This window comes from Cornus florida, unplaced genomic scaffold (genome assembly GCF_030987335.1).
Source record: "Cornus florida cultivar Cherokee Brave unplaced genomic scaffold, ASM3098733v1 CherokeeBrave_3.0.0_Hap2_Chr04, whole genome shotgun sequence".
In the NCBI taxonomy this organism is placed as follows: Eukaryota; Viridiplantae; Streptophyta; class Magnoliopsida; order Cornales; family Cornaceae; genus Cornus; species Cornus florida.
Genome location: NW_026775574.1, coordinates 25,245,718 through 25,262,962, shown reverse-complemented (window position 1 = coordinate 25,262,962; position 17,245 = coordinate 25,245,718).

The window sequence follows — 17,245 nt, the reverse complement described above, 5'->3', positions numbered from 1 at the left end:
CCTCGTGGTATCATTGAAGATGCAATCATCGAAGTGGACAAGTTCTATTTATCGGTAGACTTCTTGATTCTGGATATCAAGCCGATCCACAATCCTAAGAGGTACATTCTTGTGATCCTTGGTCGGCCTTTCTTAGCCACGGCTAATGTTTCAATTAATTACCGGATAGGGGTAGTGGACATTTCTTTTAGGAATATGAAGGTTAAGCTTAACATCTTTAATGCTTCTTAACATCCTTCGGATGAAAATGAATGCTTTACTCTTGACACATCAGATGAAATAGTCAAAGAATTTCTCCCATTCATTCTAAGTCAAAATATTTTTGAAAATAAAAAAATTCATGATCAATTGGAAGAGGTTGTTATCAATGATCTAAGTTGGAAGAAAATTTCAGAGTTTAAGGTTAATCCAACTTTTCAGTCTTCTAGGTGGGAACCACAAAAGGAATCCTTCTCTTGGGAAAATGAATCTCCTCTCATTCCCAAATTTGGATCTTTGAACTTCAAGTAGAACACCAGATATATGTGAACCAGGTACAAACCTTTTTATGAATGTTCAACGGTCAAATTTTGAAGGAACTGCGTCAATACCTTAAAAACAACAAGACAATTTGACTTTAAAAACAAATAATCTTAGGTTGTGGGGTGTACTTGAATCTCTTCGGACCAAACTTTCTTATTTTATCCCTTCACTGGGCATTAATCCAAGTTTGCAACCCTATGAGGGAAATGAGTCGTGCATTGGGAATGTGGAGATTGTCCTTTTAACGGATCCAATATATGAGGACCAATGAGATTCCCATCTCGTTGAGCTATCGATGTTAAACTTAGCCATCTTTAGGGAGCACCGAGCTTTCTAAACTTCTTCGTCTCTCTTCTCTTCTTCTGAAAAAAAAAAAAAAATTTAAATAAATAATCAAAAAATACGAAAAATTGCCTAAGTATGAACCTCAATTTTAGGGCTTTTGCAAAAGTGCTCCGAATTCAATTCTGTTGGTCATACTAGGTGTCTTGGGCATTAAAATTCCAGAAAATTGAAAAATGGGTGTCCGGATGCATTCCCTTGCGTCCGGACGCAAGCTCTCCTGGGAGCAAAATATTTTCCAAAACTCGAAAAGTTTGAATTTTTTGAAACATGTCCATTTTAATTCCGGCAGTTTTGAGGGGTGTCCTAATGCTAGCACATCATGTTCAAGAAGTCCCGTGAATTATGGATCACATTCTGGCCTCCAAAAGGCCATAATGAAAAATTAGTCCCCGGTCTATTTTGCGTCTGAACACACTCCCTTGCATCCGAACGCTAAGTGCCCTCATGCATGTCATGGCTAAGTCAAGGCGCACACCTCGTGCACCTTAACACGCTGCGTCCAGACACCCTAATTTGCGTTTGGATGCATTTGCCCAGAATTTGGGGCCCATTCACTTATTCTATATATCTTTCCCCCAAATTCATTATATTCTTCTTTACTCTCAAAATTTTGACCCCACCTCACTCTCTAGCATATTTTCCCCATCTTGTTGCTTCCAAAGCATATTCCATTTATCTCTATCTTCCATTTATCCTACAATTCAAGGATTCAAGCCATCAATTATCAAAGGGCCATAAACTTCATCCTTCACTAAGGTAAATCTTCTTTTCTTCACTTTCAATTCTTTTAATACTTGATTAATATATGAGGAGGAAGGAATTTGATGATTAGATTGTGTTGGGACTAGGAGAAACTCTTTATTGTTGTTCTATTTGTGGGTTTTCTATGTCTAATTCCATACTCTTGCTCTGGATTACTTGTAGTTGCACACCACCTATTTGTGAAAATTCCCCAACCAACTTTTCAAGCTCAAATGGCACCAAAGGTTGGAAACAAGCGTTCTAAATCATCTAAGGCACCGTTTGTTCCCAATTGGAATGAATGGCCCATCAAGAATAAGAATAAATTCGAAGTCAACGATGACTTCCAATGGCATCCACAAACAGTGTGGGTAGTTCAAAATCTAAATGATCATGGTCTCTCTTTTCTTTGTGCACCTTATTACCATGTGACATATCCGCGGTTCATTCATTAATTTTATCAAAATTTTTCCTATAATTGTGAGAACCCAACCGTGTTCACTCTACCATTGATGGTGCAATCATGACCTTCACATTAGAGGATATCGCTCTGGCTAGTGGCTGCCCCATTTTCTCCCTAGTCGATGCAAATGGTCAGCGATAAGCACTGAATATTGCATATTCGAGCCCCTAAATATATGTACGTTAAGACCTAAAGTGATACATTTATCTTGTTTTATACTAATTTATGTGTATTTTGTGTTTTTAGGTACTTTCCCAAAAAAAATGGTTAAAACTGATGTTTTATAATGAAAAGACTGACATTGAAGCTGACAGAGTCAGTGCTGGTCATTCGAAGCAAGCCGAGAGTTAGATTTTAGAGAAAGTCAAGTGTTTAGGCTGGAGCCCATGTTCTTAAGGCTCGAGCCCAGAGCCAACAAAAATAAGAAATTTCACCAAGGTAAGAAAGCTTGAGCCCTGACCCTCAGAGGTCGAGCCCAATCACAGGGTGCTCGAGCCTTTTCCTAAGAGCTTGAGCACATGATGCGTCAAAATGTGAAAAGTTTATCCAAGCTCCCAGGACCTTGTGCCAAGCCTTAAGGGATCGAGCACATATCTAAGAAGCTCAAACCCAACACCTTGGAATCAAGCACTATGAAGAAGGGATCGAGCACCATGAAGGAGGGATTGAGCACCATTAAGAAAAATACATTTCGAACAAAGTTTGCTCATAGAGCTCAAGCCCAAGCTTCAAAGCTCGAGCCCAACTCAAAAAGCTCGAGCATAATCACTCAGGGCTCGAGCATTGTTGAAAATTCTAGACTTGCTTTAGTATTTTGGGTATAACTTTTGACTCGAAACTTCAAATTGAGCAAACTCAGTGGCTTGGGAAAGAAGACTCGAAGGCCGAAGTTTTTGTCTATTATAGCAATATCAAGATTCTCTCTTTAAATGGGTCAAAATCACATTACAACGTCTGAACAGGTTATTGGCAGGTGGAGCTTAAGCACGGATCTCCAAAGCTCGAGCTCCGACATCCTGGAGATTAAAAATACATGCGCGAATTTTATATTTTCACCTTTCTTTATTTACTTAAAGACCCAATGGTTCCCAAAAGCTATAAAACCAATCCAAAGGGGATTAGGACTTAATTTCTTCTATAAAAGAAGTGGAAATGTTACAAGGAAAACAGTTTAGTCTTAATTCCATTATCTCATTCCTCTCTCTCGTGGCGGCTTGTAGGGTTTTAAAGGGAAGTCCCAAAATAGAAGTGCAGACCATGGCGATGAAGATGACAACTGCACAGATGATATTCTGCATTGTCATGAGTAGCTAATTCCTCTCTTAGGGCACTGATGTAACCCGATCTAAGTACTATGGTTTGATTGTTTCAACTTTGGGTATTTTTAATAGATTATATTTTTTATTACATAATTATGAGCAATTGAACCAACTCAATTGGTGTTTTAATGAATTAATAGTTTCCGAATAGCTATTACCTTGTCTTAGATATAACTATTCATAAACTGTTCTCAATCCATTCTTATTGGATGGTATCTGGTGGAGCCCTGTCGGATATAAGAATGGAGATTATGTGTGGGGTTCAAACATTTTTTGTGAATGAATATTTTCATAGGCTATACTTAGGAAAGATGGATTATACTGCAAAATTAGTTAGAAGTATGTAGGTGGATAGTCCATGCTAACCGCAGATAGGTTATAGTTAATTGAAATTCATGAAACATCTTCTTTAAAACCGAATTAAATGAATGTTATTGAGTTTAATTCATATGGCATATAAATTGTTGAAATCTCAAGGTTGAATAGTTGACCATAGTAGGAGGATCTTGGTGAAGTCAATCCCTAAGTATCTCTACCCTTGATCTTTTCTTTTACTTTATTTATTTTCTATTTATGTTATTGCACCACAACAAATCAAATCTTCTTTCTTAATTAAAATAGTAATTAATTGAAGACTCGATAAACCACCACAGTCCTTGAGGTTTGACACCCTCAATATAGTCCTATCATACAAGGATTCGTTCTATTGCGAGTGGTATTTTATTATTGATAAATAAAAACACACATCAGTCAGCCTATCTTTAGCCCTTTTCCAGAACTTATAGACCAAGAAGACATTGTTAGGCAAATTTGCCATAACAACTACGAGAACACAAGGAACACTTCTACTAGCAAGTCTTACTTGCAACCCCGAATTTGGTTCATTGAGTCCTTCCTAGCCAAAAATGCTTTCATTATTGGCCATCATACAGAGAGAAGGGGTAAATTTCTGAAAGATCTATATTCAGCCCATATCGGTACTTAGTTCTCCATTCCTGAGCTCATTTTGGACCAAATGATGAAAGTCTATACAAATTTAATGATAAAGCATGATACTAAATCCTTGACTTGGTCATTTCCATTTCCATACCTCATTTCAAAAATGATCAAGGACAAGGGTTTCCCCATTCATCATAGGGAGGCAAAATCCAAAATTAAGGGAATGCATTCACTTAATGAGTGGAAAAAGAGCATAGGACAATTGAAGAATGCAAGGCTGTTAAAGATTAGAAGAGAGCTTGAAGAATCCGTGTAGAAGAGGAACATACACCTCGAGTTAGACCACTTCCACCCGCGATGGGGCGGGAGGACAATGATTCTTTGAGCACTTGCATGGACACGCTCTAGTTGCGAGTTGATGAGATTGGAGGCACACTTGACACCTACCATCACCAACCTATGAAGGAGCACCACAAGTTGCGTGCAATGATCCAGTCATTTATTGATTATGGTGGTGCAGGTCCGGTTCCATCTTCATCCACTATGATGGAGGATTGAGCATTGTGTTGCTCTTTTGGCTTGTTATTTCATGCTATTTGTTTCTATTTTGTGTGTTTTAAATATTTCTATGTTTTAGGCAATGTTTGGCATGACAATTATGGGTGCACTTTTTGATGTGCACGAATTTTAGTTTTCTTCTCGGTTTATAATAAAGCAAGAATTATTTTCCAAATTTCCATCTATATAAATGTCTACACTTTATGCTTGGTACCTAGTTTATGTTGACAGATTATTAGGTACAAGTTTATGGAAGGAAACTTGGTATCTCTTACAAGATTGGATGCATGGCTTGCATGTTTTAACATTCGGTAGTGTTCTTCCTTTTACACCTTTTGTATGCTTAGCTTCTATACTTATCTTCATACATTGAGGACAATGTATCATTTAAGTTTGGGGGTGTTGGGATGCAATTAGTTATATGCATACTATCGTATAATGTCGTTGCTAAATTATGGTTATATATATATATATATATATATATATATATATATAAATAATTCTGAAAACAAAATATGTGTTTAGGTAAATGATTTCTAGTTTGTTAGAACTAAGTTTAGGGGGGGGGGGGGGGAGGGGATTTATGTGGCTAATACAATTTGTATACTTATATATGATATCAAGGAATGATTGAAGGTTGTTATCATGAATGTTTAAATGAAAAAGTCCATTGCATGATTTAAATGTCTTATTTTTAAGTCTTTTATCTCTAAGTGACTTCACAATGCACATTGAGCACACTGGAAATTGCATCTCCTTCCTTGTGATCTTATTAAAATTGGCTCCCTGAATTAATAAGTTAGATGAAAGAAATTTTCCTTGGCATTGAATATATATATATATATATATATATATATATATATATGAAATGAATCAAATTGCAATCTTTCACTTTGCCAACCGAATAAAAAGGAAGACAAGTAGAGAATGTAAAATGTATGGTTTGTTTGAGTTCCTAGCCTAGTCATCCCGAGTTATTACGCCCTTTGGAGTATCTTTATACTTAATGCCCTAAGACCACTTGGTTTAGGAGTCGTTGGTTCAACACTGGTTACATAGGGTGATTAGAGAGCGTAAGAGACTTGGACATTGCACGATCATATATATATATATATTGTTTAAATAAAATGCATGCCTTGGATTATTATTTCAAAAGGCAAGTTAAGGATGTGGAAGTCATTGTATGATTTATAAAAGGGTTAAAATGCATTATAAAATAGAATAAATTTTCCGGTTCACTTCTAAGGAACTTGAGATGAATTTTATTATAAATAAGATGTTGAAAATTGTGTATGTGAACTATTTTGTTAATGCATGAATGCTGGGAATTGTACATTATTTTGAGATATCATTTTATGCATATTTGTTGTAGTCTTCATGATAGAATCCTTCCCCAAAGTCATATGTTTTAACTTTGCAAGAATGAGTCTTTTTGCTTAATGTTTGTGGGTATTATTTCTGGTAAACCCTCATGAGACTTCACTTGTCCTCTAGGGATACTTAGGGGTTTAAAAGGCTTATTGTATATGCTAAATGCAATTGTCACTTTCACAAAAGAGGGGATGTCTTGTTATTGTTTTTGCTAAGGGAATAGCAAATTGCAAAGTTTGGGGGTGGGATAAGGGCTGAATATTGCATATTCAAGCGCCCTTGATTGCATTGTTTAGTCTATTTAGTATGTTAATAAAATGTGTTTTATATACTTTTGTGTTTATTTGTTATTTTTAGGGTTTATCTCCAAAATGGTGTAAAAGCGGGATGTTAAGGGTTTTTAATGGGCAAGATACTTAGCGAGTTACGGAACCCAGCAAAATGGACTTAAAGCATAAAGATTGTACTCAGTCTGAGAATGAAGTCAGGCCCGGGAAGCTAAGCAAAAGGAGGATTCAACTTTAAAGAATCAAGCCTTACGTTCTGACGCACACTCATAGTGCATTTCTTGCATCCGGATGCCCTTCATAATTCGTGACCAACACTAGAAGTTATGAAAAATGAAATTCCAGTAGCCAGCTAAAAATTTGTCCGGACGCCTTGCCACCAGCCCCGCGAATCAGCGCCCTGCGTGCGTACCAAGATTGCACCTGGACACTCGGCGTATGGACGCACATTCTGGTGTTCGGACGTAAATCTGTAAAGCGTTAAAATAATTTGAAATTTCAGTAACTTTTCTCTCTCTTCCCCACATGAATGTACAATTTTATTGGTTTTTGAACTGATTTCTACTAGAGGGGGTTATATACAATTGTATAGGGTTGTATCACAAATCATATATCATTTTGAGAATTCAAATTTTGTAATTTTTAGAGAGAGAAAGTGAGGAACAACTAGGGTTCTTGAGTGTTCTTGGCTTGGGCTGCCATAGAGATGAAGATAGAGTCTTCCTCTTCGACCATTGGAGCATATACCACCACCAAGATGAGCTAAATCTCCTTATAGGGCATTTACCCAATTGAGATTATTTTGATGGGTTGATTGGATTTAGTTGCAATTTAATATATATATATATATTTTATATCTGTTGGAGGGAATGTGGTGGCAGCCGAATGAGAAGGAGAGAGAAATGGGTTGATTTGGTTTCGTTTTTGAATGTGTAGGATATATATATGATATATATATTGTATGGGAAGAAGAATGGAAAGGGGTGGAAAGAAAAAGAAAAAAAGAAAAAAAGAGAGAAGATTGAGATTAAAAGGAGTGGTTGGCTGAAGAGAGAAAAGGAAGGAGAAAAAAACAAAGATTTTTCCCACGGGGTCCACTGTGATATTTGTTTAGATAACTTTTCTTGACTTTGAATTTTTATCACGTGGCCATGTTTTTTTGGTGGTGTTGCATTGTATATATAATTAATGTATCAGATGCAAGGAGGGATGGTCCTAGCCGAGATTTGGGAAATGGAATTGTGATTTTTGGTGCGGGCCCCACTGATATTATTTAAAGGGATTTGGATTGATTTCATTTGATGTATATATATTGTGTGTGCTATAAAGTGAAATGATGAAGAAGGCAGGTGGGATGCCATCCGAATTGAAGAGAGTAAAAAAAATGGGTTTTGTTATTATGGGACCCACTAATGAGATTTCACATGGGATTAAATTTAGGTTTTATTACAATTGTTAAGTATCAGATGAATGATGATATAAGGATAAGTAAAGTACAAGAAGAATGGGTGGTGGGTCCACTTCTGATTTATCGTCTTTTGATATTTGATATTTTGAGTCGATATTTGTGGGCTGAGCTTTGTAATGTCGGTGGAAGATGTCCATTTATTAAAGGTGGTGTGCAATAAGTGAAAGTATACTGAGAGAGAGAAAATTAGAGGAAACACACACGCATTGCCGAAACACACACATGCAAAGTCGAGAGGGCTGAGAATTTGATTCAAGCTTGATGATTCACTGATAAGTTGTTCTACAGTGTAGGGTTCTTTATACATTGAATTGCTTGGGTGATTTTGTCTCAAATATTTTGTGATTGCTCTTTTGCTTCAAATTGCATATATGTTATTTTGTTTAAAAGCATATGTATTATTTTGTGAAGCTAATTTTCATGAAACCCCTTGAGATTCTTGTTATGGTTTTTCCTACTTGGACTTCCCCCATCTCACCCCCTTCCAGTTTTAAGTACCAAGGATGGACATGGATTGATAGTAGGGGCTTCGGTGAAAGAGTTGGTGTTGAGGATTTTTATTTAATTATTATAGATTTTTGTATATTTAATTGAGGAAATTGATTTGTATCAAATAAAGTGTATTTGTTTTGAGATCCTGGGTGAATACTGATGTATTTTGATTTGAATAAATCAAGGAATTTATTTTAAAAAATTCGGGGCGTGACAAGATAGTATACCAATTATACAGGAATTTCCAGATGTATTTCAAGAGATTCCTAGGTTGCCACCAAGTCGAGAGATAGACTTTGTGATTGATTTTGCGCCAGGCATTATGCCTATTGCTAGGCACCATACAGGATGGCACCAATGGAGATGTGAGAGCTGAAGGATTAAATTCAGCAGCATCTTAGTCAAGGTTTTATTCATCGAAGTACTTCACCCTAGGGAGCGCCAGTCTTGTTCGTGAAGAAGAATTATGGTTCACTTCCCTTGTATATATATTACAGTGAATTAAACAAGATTACTATTCATAATAAGTATCTTTTGACCAGGATCGATGACCTATTTGATCAGTTAAGGGGAGCTACTTACTTCTTCAAGATTAATTTGCTATCATCAGCTTCGAGTTAGGAAGTATGAAGTTCCTAAGATAACATTTGTCACTAGATATAGATCTTATGAATTTCGGGTCATGCCTTTTAGGTTGACTAATGCGTTAGCTGTCTTTATAGACATGATGAACAGGGTCTTCAAGGCTTACCTAGACCAGTTTGTCATTGTTTTTATCGATTATATTTTGTTTATTCTATGTCAGAGAGGATCATGCTAGATATTTTCGCACGGTGTTGCAGACACTTTGTGAACACCAGTTGCATGCCAAGTTTGAAAAGTGTGACTTTTAGCAGCGAGAAGTGAAGTTTATGGGTCACGTGGTGTTAGATAAGGGGATAGCAGTAGATCCAGCCAAGGTCCTAGCCGTTTTAGAGTGGGGACAGCCTACCTCACCCACAGAGATTCGCAAATTCATCCAGGGGTTTTCAAAGATAACGGGACCACTCACCTATCTATCTAAAAAGGGTGTACCGTTTATATTGGATGAACATTGTCAGACTGCATTTTACAAGTTGAAGAGAAAGTTGACTTCTGCACCTATTCTAGTTACACTACAGAGCGAGATAGAGTATCTTGTCTACACAGATGCTTCTTTGCAGGTTTGGGGTGTGTTTGGATACAGGTTGAGCACCCGATTTCTTATGGGTCTCAAATGCTTAAGCCTCAAGAGCTTAACTATCTGATTCATGATTTGGAGCTAGCAGTTGTGGTCTTTGCCTTACGTATTTGGAGATTTTATCTGTTGGGAGAGTCCTTCAGACTATTTAGTGACCAAAAGAGTTTGTAGTATCTTTTCACATAGAGGGAGCTTAATATGAGACAGCACACGTGGTTGGAGTTTGTGAAAGATTACCATTTCTCTATGCAATACCACCCAAGGAAAGTGAATGTAGTGGCAGATGCACTTAGTTATCGACCTTATGTTAGCCTTTTTGTGATGTTCACTATAGAATGGAATACTTTAAAGACAATATATGAGTTGTCTGATGCGTTTGTGGCGTGCATAGTTATTACACCTGCTATCATCCATAAAGTAATTAAGGCACAACTTATGGATCAGCAGTGCATCGATAAAGTTGCAGAGATAGCTTCTGGAGATGTCCCATTTTATTCTGTTGGGACAGATGAAGGCTTGAGGTATAAAGGACATCTAGTAGTACCTTCTACTAATGATTTGAGGAAGGATGTGATGATGTAAGATTCTACTTCCTGTTTATTTATTCAGAGTTATACATTTGTCTATTTTTTCAGTTATGTGATTTTATTAAAGGATCCACGTTGAGGATTCCCGAGTTGTAATTTTAGAGGATTATTTATATTTGGAAAATAATGGATTTATTCAGAGGATTTATTATTTAATTATTTAGTAATTAGTTTTTCCTTCAACAATATTGTTTCTTTATTATTTATTTTTTTTGTATTTTATGTTCGTTTATTATTAATTATTTTATATCCCTCGGCTTTATGCACGGACTTGATCAACCCGTGTTCTGAAATCGAGGGGTATGATAACATTCTTGTCATTTTCGTTATCAAGACAACCCATTACATGCAAGAGATGGCCTCGTAGGAGCCTTACTTCTTTGTACCTCATTTTTTCCTCCAGAAACAAGTACTTTATCCATTTTTGGAGCCATTACAATTATTGCTCACAGACCAACTCAAAAAGTAAACTAAAATCAACATACACACATGCACACGCATGATCATCATAATGAATGACATTCTTGTCACTACGCCATCGGGACGCCCCATCACATGCAAAAGATGGCCTTCGTATGAGTACCAGTCCTTTGAACCTTGCTTTTTCCAATGAGAAATAAGCATTTTTTTCATTTGTGGAGCCATCACAACCAACGCTCATGACACTCGTTATAGTGAAACTCAAATACAGCACTCACAAATTGTTACGCTACCCGATTTTTGACCTAATATAACCACTTCTTAAGCCGTCACTATGCTGAAATCAAGATCGGAACCACTCAAGAATGTATCCAAATCCAATCTCATAATGTACAAAATTAATAATTCTTCTAAAAACCATCTCCAAACTTTAATACTTCCAAACTCAAAAACTATCCTCGTATGAGTGGTCATTTTCAATCTTTAAACCCACCTCGTATGGAGTGGCCCCTTTTTTAATATTAAAAACCCACCTCGTAAGATTGGTCATTTTCAATCTTCAAGCCCACGTCGTATGTGTGGCCCTTTTTTAATATTTAAAACCCACCTCGTATGAGTGGTCGTTTTCAATCTTTAGGCCCACCTCGTATGCGTGGCGCCATTTTCAACATTCAAAACCCACCTCGTATAAGTGGATATTTTCAATCATTAAGCCCAACTTATATGTGTAGCCCTTTTTTCAACATTCAAAACCCACCTCGTATGGGTTGTCATTTTCAATCCTTAAGCCTATCTCATATGCGTGGCCTCTTTTTCAACATTCAAAACCAACCTTGTATGAGTGGTCATTTTCATAACTTTACATTTTTAATCTGTAAGCCCACCTCATATGCGTGGCCCCATTTTCAACATTCAAAACCACCTAGCAAGAGTAGACATTTTTGACATTAAGAAACCACTTTCGTATAAGTGACCATTTTTAAAACATAATACACCGTTAGGCCGTTCCAAATCATTTCAGAACTTGGTTGTTGTATAAACCTTGCCCTCATCACAAATATTAGGTTTTCATATAAACCTCCTTCCTTATCAAGTATTGGTTTTTCGTGTAAACCTCTCATAATTTAGTTCACCTGCGGAACCCAATCTCAAAACCAGAACAGATCTTTTCCTCTCTTTTCCTCCGTAAAAGGGAGGAATTACATTTGACTTGATTCTTTGCATCCCGAGATACATAGGCAGTCTAGGCATCCCTAGTTCTGGTCACTTTCCCCAATAAACGGGGACCATCCCATCAACAAGATTCTAAAAAACACTTTTTCCAACAAACGGCGACCATCCCATCAACGGGATTCTAAAAAACACTTTCCCTAAAATACGGGGACCACATAACCATCTTCCCATCCACGGGATTTCAAACTTCAACCACATAATCATGTTCCCATCCACGGGATTTCGAACATTCAAACCCAATACTCCATCCCGTCCACGGGATTCCAAGAAGTATCTCCATAGCTCCCATCCATGAGACCACATAGCATTTTTCATATTTCATCCCATCCATGAAATTTCTGAACTCATTCCATCCATAAAACCTTTTTCATATCCCTTAAGGACTCTCCATTGACAGAACCTTAAGCGTTCTCTAAAGTCATTCCATTCACGAGATCTCTAACTCTTTCCATCCATGGGACTCCCAACGTCATTCAAACACATCTCATCCATGAGACCTTCAAATCCTCCTATTCGCAGGAACCCAAAACATCATTTCTGGACTATGTTTGACTTGATTCCTATCCACAGGATACATAGCCAACTTGGGCATTCCTAGGTTCAGTCGGCCCATTTTTAACCTTTTATATTCAATCAATCCAAACCCATGAGTTCAAACTATACATGTTAATCATTTGGAAAGAGAGCAACATAAAAGATGAAGTAAGAAATCGTATTTGGTACGGGCATTTTGGGGTGCCTAACATCTTCCCTAAGTGTAAGCAAACCCCTGAATCCATTTCTCTGGTTCACGTGAGATTAGTTGAGGGTCAAACAATAGGGTCCATATACTAATCCAAGTCGAGTGTCCCAAACACTTCTATAATTCGGTGACCTAACACACCAAAACTCAATGTTAGGTGGCGACTCCAAAAAATATAGACTAATATCCGAGAAATGCAATTCAGGCTATAACCACCCTGTCGCAAAGTTCACGATTTGTTCATCCGTACGAAGGTCGGCCTCCATATGTGGGGGCGGGTGAAATAAGCTCGAGCGCGATTAAAAAAAAAAAAAATTGATTTTTGGAGACCTTCAACTATATCTACTATAGGTGGATCACGATATTTTGTTATTTTTCTTGATAATTTTTCATGATTTACATTGATATTTTTAATGAAATCTCATTCTGAATTACTTGAAATATTTTGTGACTTTACTCAAATGATTGTAACCCAATTCTCTAAAAACATTAAAAATAAAATAAAAAATAAAAAATAAAATAAAAAAAATTCGGTCTAACAATGCTCAAGTGTACCGACAAAATGAATTCCAAAAAATTCTTCAACAGTACAGTATTATTTTTCATACTTCTTATACATGCACGTCTTAATAGAATGGTCAAAGTGAATGTAAACTTTGATATATTTTAGACTTGACTTATTCGCTCTCAATTTCTACTTTTGTGCCTTCTTCATTCTAGGGTGAAGCATCTCTCACTTCTGTTTATAACATGAATCGTGTACCTACACCACTTTTACATAATCAAACACATTATGAATGTCTCTATGGAAAGCTCCCTGACTACAATCATTAGGGTCTTTGGGTGTGCCTATTTTGTTCTTCTCTAACCTTATGAGTGAACTAAGTTACTACCGCGCTCTCAACTTTGTTGTTTTCTTATGTATGGAATTGAACAAAAAAGGTATAGATGTTATGATACTATTGCTAAACGACTTAAAATTTATCGTCACATTATTTTTTTGGAGCATAAAATGTTTCATACATTATCTAAGTTTAGTGGTGTACCTGATCAAGCTTTACCTATTCCTCCATTAGACACCTATGCAGATCTCTTTCCTAATTCTATATAATCATCAAATATAGTCAACCCTCTAACAGCTGAGTCCCAAATTCCCAATCATCTGTCCAGTCCGAGGTCCCTGACAGTGCATCAACTTTCAATCTTCGTCATTCCACTCGGGTAAGAGTTTCACCTGCACATCTTCTTGATTTTCATTTCTATCATGCTCTTGCTACCTTACATGAACCTTCCAGTTTTCATGAGGCATTCTGACCCTTTATGGCAGCAAGCAATGAAAGAAGAGTTAGATGCATTGGCCAAAACACATATATCTGCCTTGTGAAAAGTCTATTATTGGATGCAAATGGGTTTACAAAATCAAAACTCGTTCAAATGGGTCTGTTGAGCGCTACAAAGCTTGACTTGTTGCTAGAGGATTCACACAGAAATATAACATTGATTTTGAGGAGAGATTTGTCCTTGTTACACGTCTTCCCTCTATTCGCACTTTTATTGCTGTGGTAGCTTCTGGTCATTGGGGAATTTTTCAAATGGATGTTAAGAATGTCTTCCTCAATGGTGATTTACTTAAGGAATTTACATGCACCCTCCTCTAGGTTACCATCATCCTCCAAATAAGGTTTGTCGACTCAGTCATGCTCTATATTGCCTCAAATAGGCACCTCGAGCTTAGTTTGCCAAATTCAGCTCGACCATATCTCGTCTTGGCTACTCTGCTAGCTTATATGATTTAACATTATTTATCAGGCGTACTGCCAGTGGTGTCATTCTCCTATTACTTTATCTTTTATGATATGATTATCACAGGGGGTGATATGCAGGGCATTCAAGAACTTAAGCAATTCCTCAGACAACAGTTTGAGATGAAAGATCTCAGGCCGCTCAGTTATTTTTTGGGTCTTGAGATTAATACAGCTGCAGATAGCTACTATCTCATCTAGTCAAAGTACAGCTCAGATATTCTTTCAGAAGATTGTATAAGTGATAGCAAGATTGCCGATACACCTCTCGAGCCAAATGCAAGACTCACTCCTCATGATGGTGAACCTCCTCATGATGGCACTTTATATAGGCAATTGGTTAGTAGCCTGATATATCTTACTGTCACTCACCCAGATATCTCTCATGCATTTCATATCGTGAGTTAGTTAATGGCTGCACTAAGGTTATCTCATTTTTCTGCTGTTATTCGTATCCTTCGCTATCTAAAGTGTACTATGTTTCATGGACTCCATTTTTCTCATCATCCACCTTTTGTACATTGTGCATATACACATGCTGATTGCGTAGGAGACCCAACAGATTGTCGTTCTACTATATATTTTTGCATCTTTCTTGGAGACTCACTCTCTCATGGTGTAGTAAGAAACAGATTGTTGTGACTCAATCTAGCATATAAGCCAAATACAGAGCACTTGTAGATATGACTTCTGAGTTACCATGGTTATGTTAGCTTCTTTAGTATATGGGAGTTCCTTCATCTACTACTACTCCTATTTACTGTGATAGTAAAAGTGCAATTCAAATTTCATACAACGATGACTTTCATGAAGTGCACCAAACACATTGAAATTGATTGTCATTTTGTGTGACATCACCTTCTTCATAATGTATTGCAATTGGGATTCATCACTTTCCATGATCAGATAGCATATATCTTTACCAATTCGCTTCCGCTAGGCAACTTTTGAGATCTCATTTCCAAACTCAAGATGGTTTCATTTAACCCACCTTGACTTTGAGGGGAGATGTTAGATTATATTGTATATAATCCTAGGGTTTACCATAGCTGCCTTCACCTACCCACTTGCCATACATAGATAACTTGCCCATCACTCACCTACAGTAACTTATACAACACTCATCTATCCCATTCAGCACCTATATATATAGGTTCTTTATGTAGATTGTATTCATTCAATTCAATAGATTACAGAGTTGAGAAATATATTCTCTCTAAATATATTTCTAACACATAAAAACCCCTTGACTTGAGAGGAGTATTTTTGTTAATAAGTCAAAAGTAACCTCTCTCACTTTTTTATTTTTTATTTTTTTATTGGGTGGGTGCGGTTGGGGGAGGTATTGGCAAAAAAATTTAGAAGGAAGTTTACAAAACTTTGTGTTCTCCCATATATTATGGATGTATACATCTGAGTTTTTATACTTGTATATAACAACTCTATTTATAAACTCAAAATAATAAAGGCTCTTACCTCCCAATGTACAGGGTATCCCCTAGAAAAGTAACCCCCATCATAACTGCAATGACCATTCCAAGAGGCTTAAACATTGTAACAAAGACAGGCCCCTTCTTGCGCAATGCCCATTTGTGACATACACTCCTAAGTCCAACCACAACAATTCCCTGCACATTGAGATTTAAGAAGCAAGTCAATTTATTGAATACAAAAAATATATATCTTCTTCTGCAAAGAGCATTTGTGAGATACATTCCTAAGTACACCCACAACAATTCCCTACAGAATAAGAAGCAAATTCATCAATTTATTACATACAAAAAGATACGTAGCTTTATAATTTATATCTCTGTTTGATGTGTATATGTATCAAAGTGTGAGACCGTTTAAATCTAAAATAAATTGGTAATGAATAGGTAGACATTTCCTCATCTGTAGTTGGAGTTATAACTATTTAATAGTATAACAGATGATATTATTATTAAATGTGAGTATAATTTTTTGCGAATTAAAAAAAAAAAGAAGGAAAAAGGCCAAAAGAAAAAAGAAAGAAAGAAGTAAGCTAGAACTACCGTACCAATGGACATTAATTCAGATAGTATAATTTTTTTGAGTGTTTTCGAACCGTTCTAATAACAATATATAGTGTGTGTGTGTTTACTTGAATTTTCAAAGGAAATATTTATTTATTTTAATTTTTTAGAAAAATAGAAGAGTTCATGTATTATAATGTATCTTACAGCTACCACATTCTTACCGAGTAGCAAATGGTAAGCAACTCAATATCAAGTCTTAGTTCCCACGCACTTGGTGCACTTTCTGCAATAAGAGCAACTATAGCTGATTGGATAGTCACAAAGGCACAATTAATGAGTGTTACCATCATCTCTGCAGGGTAGTCCATGATAATCCAAGTCTGTAGATGTAAATAAAAAGACCGGCCTTAACATATAGAAAACTTTTGATGAGTACTTAATGGCTTTAAGGAAATATTTTAGGCAGATTTCCATAATTACTTGGCAAGGTGTACCTGAATAATGAACAATAGTGCAAGCAAGAAGGCAACAACTGTAAGGAGAAATCCACCGGTGATCCAGCTCGATTGCGGCGATGAAAGCGGCCCATGAAGTAAGTTGGAGAAGTTGATTGGCTGGCCTTTGTAAAAAGTCACCATGAATGCACCTATGATTGAAATTATGGTGCCAATGAGCTTGGCCTGACTGCTCTTTGCTTTCAAATTTAGCTTTTCCATCCTAAATTGATGCATTTGATTTAT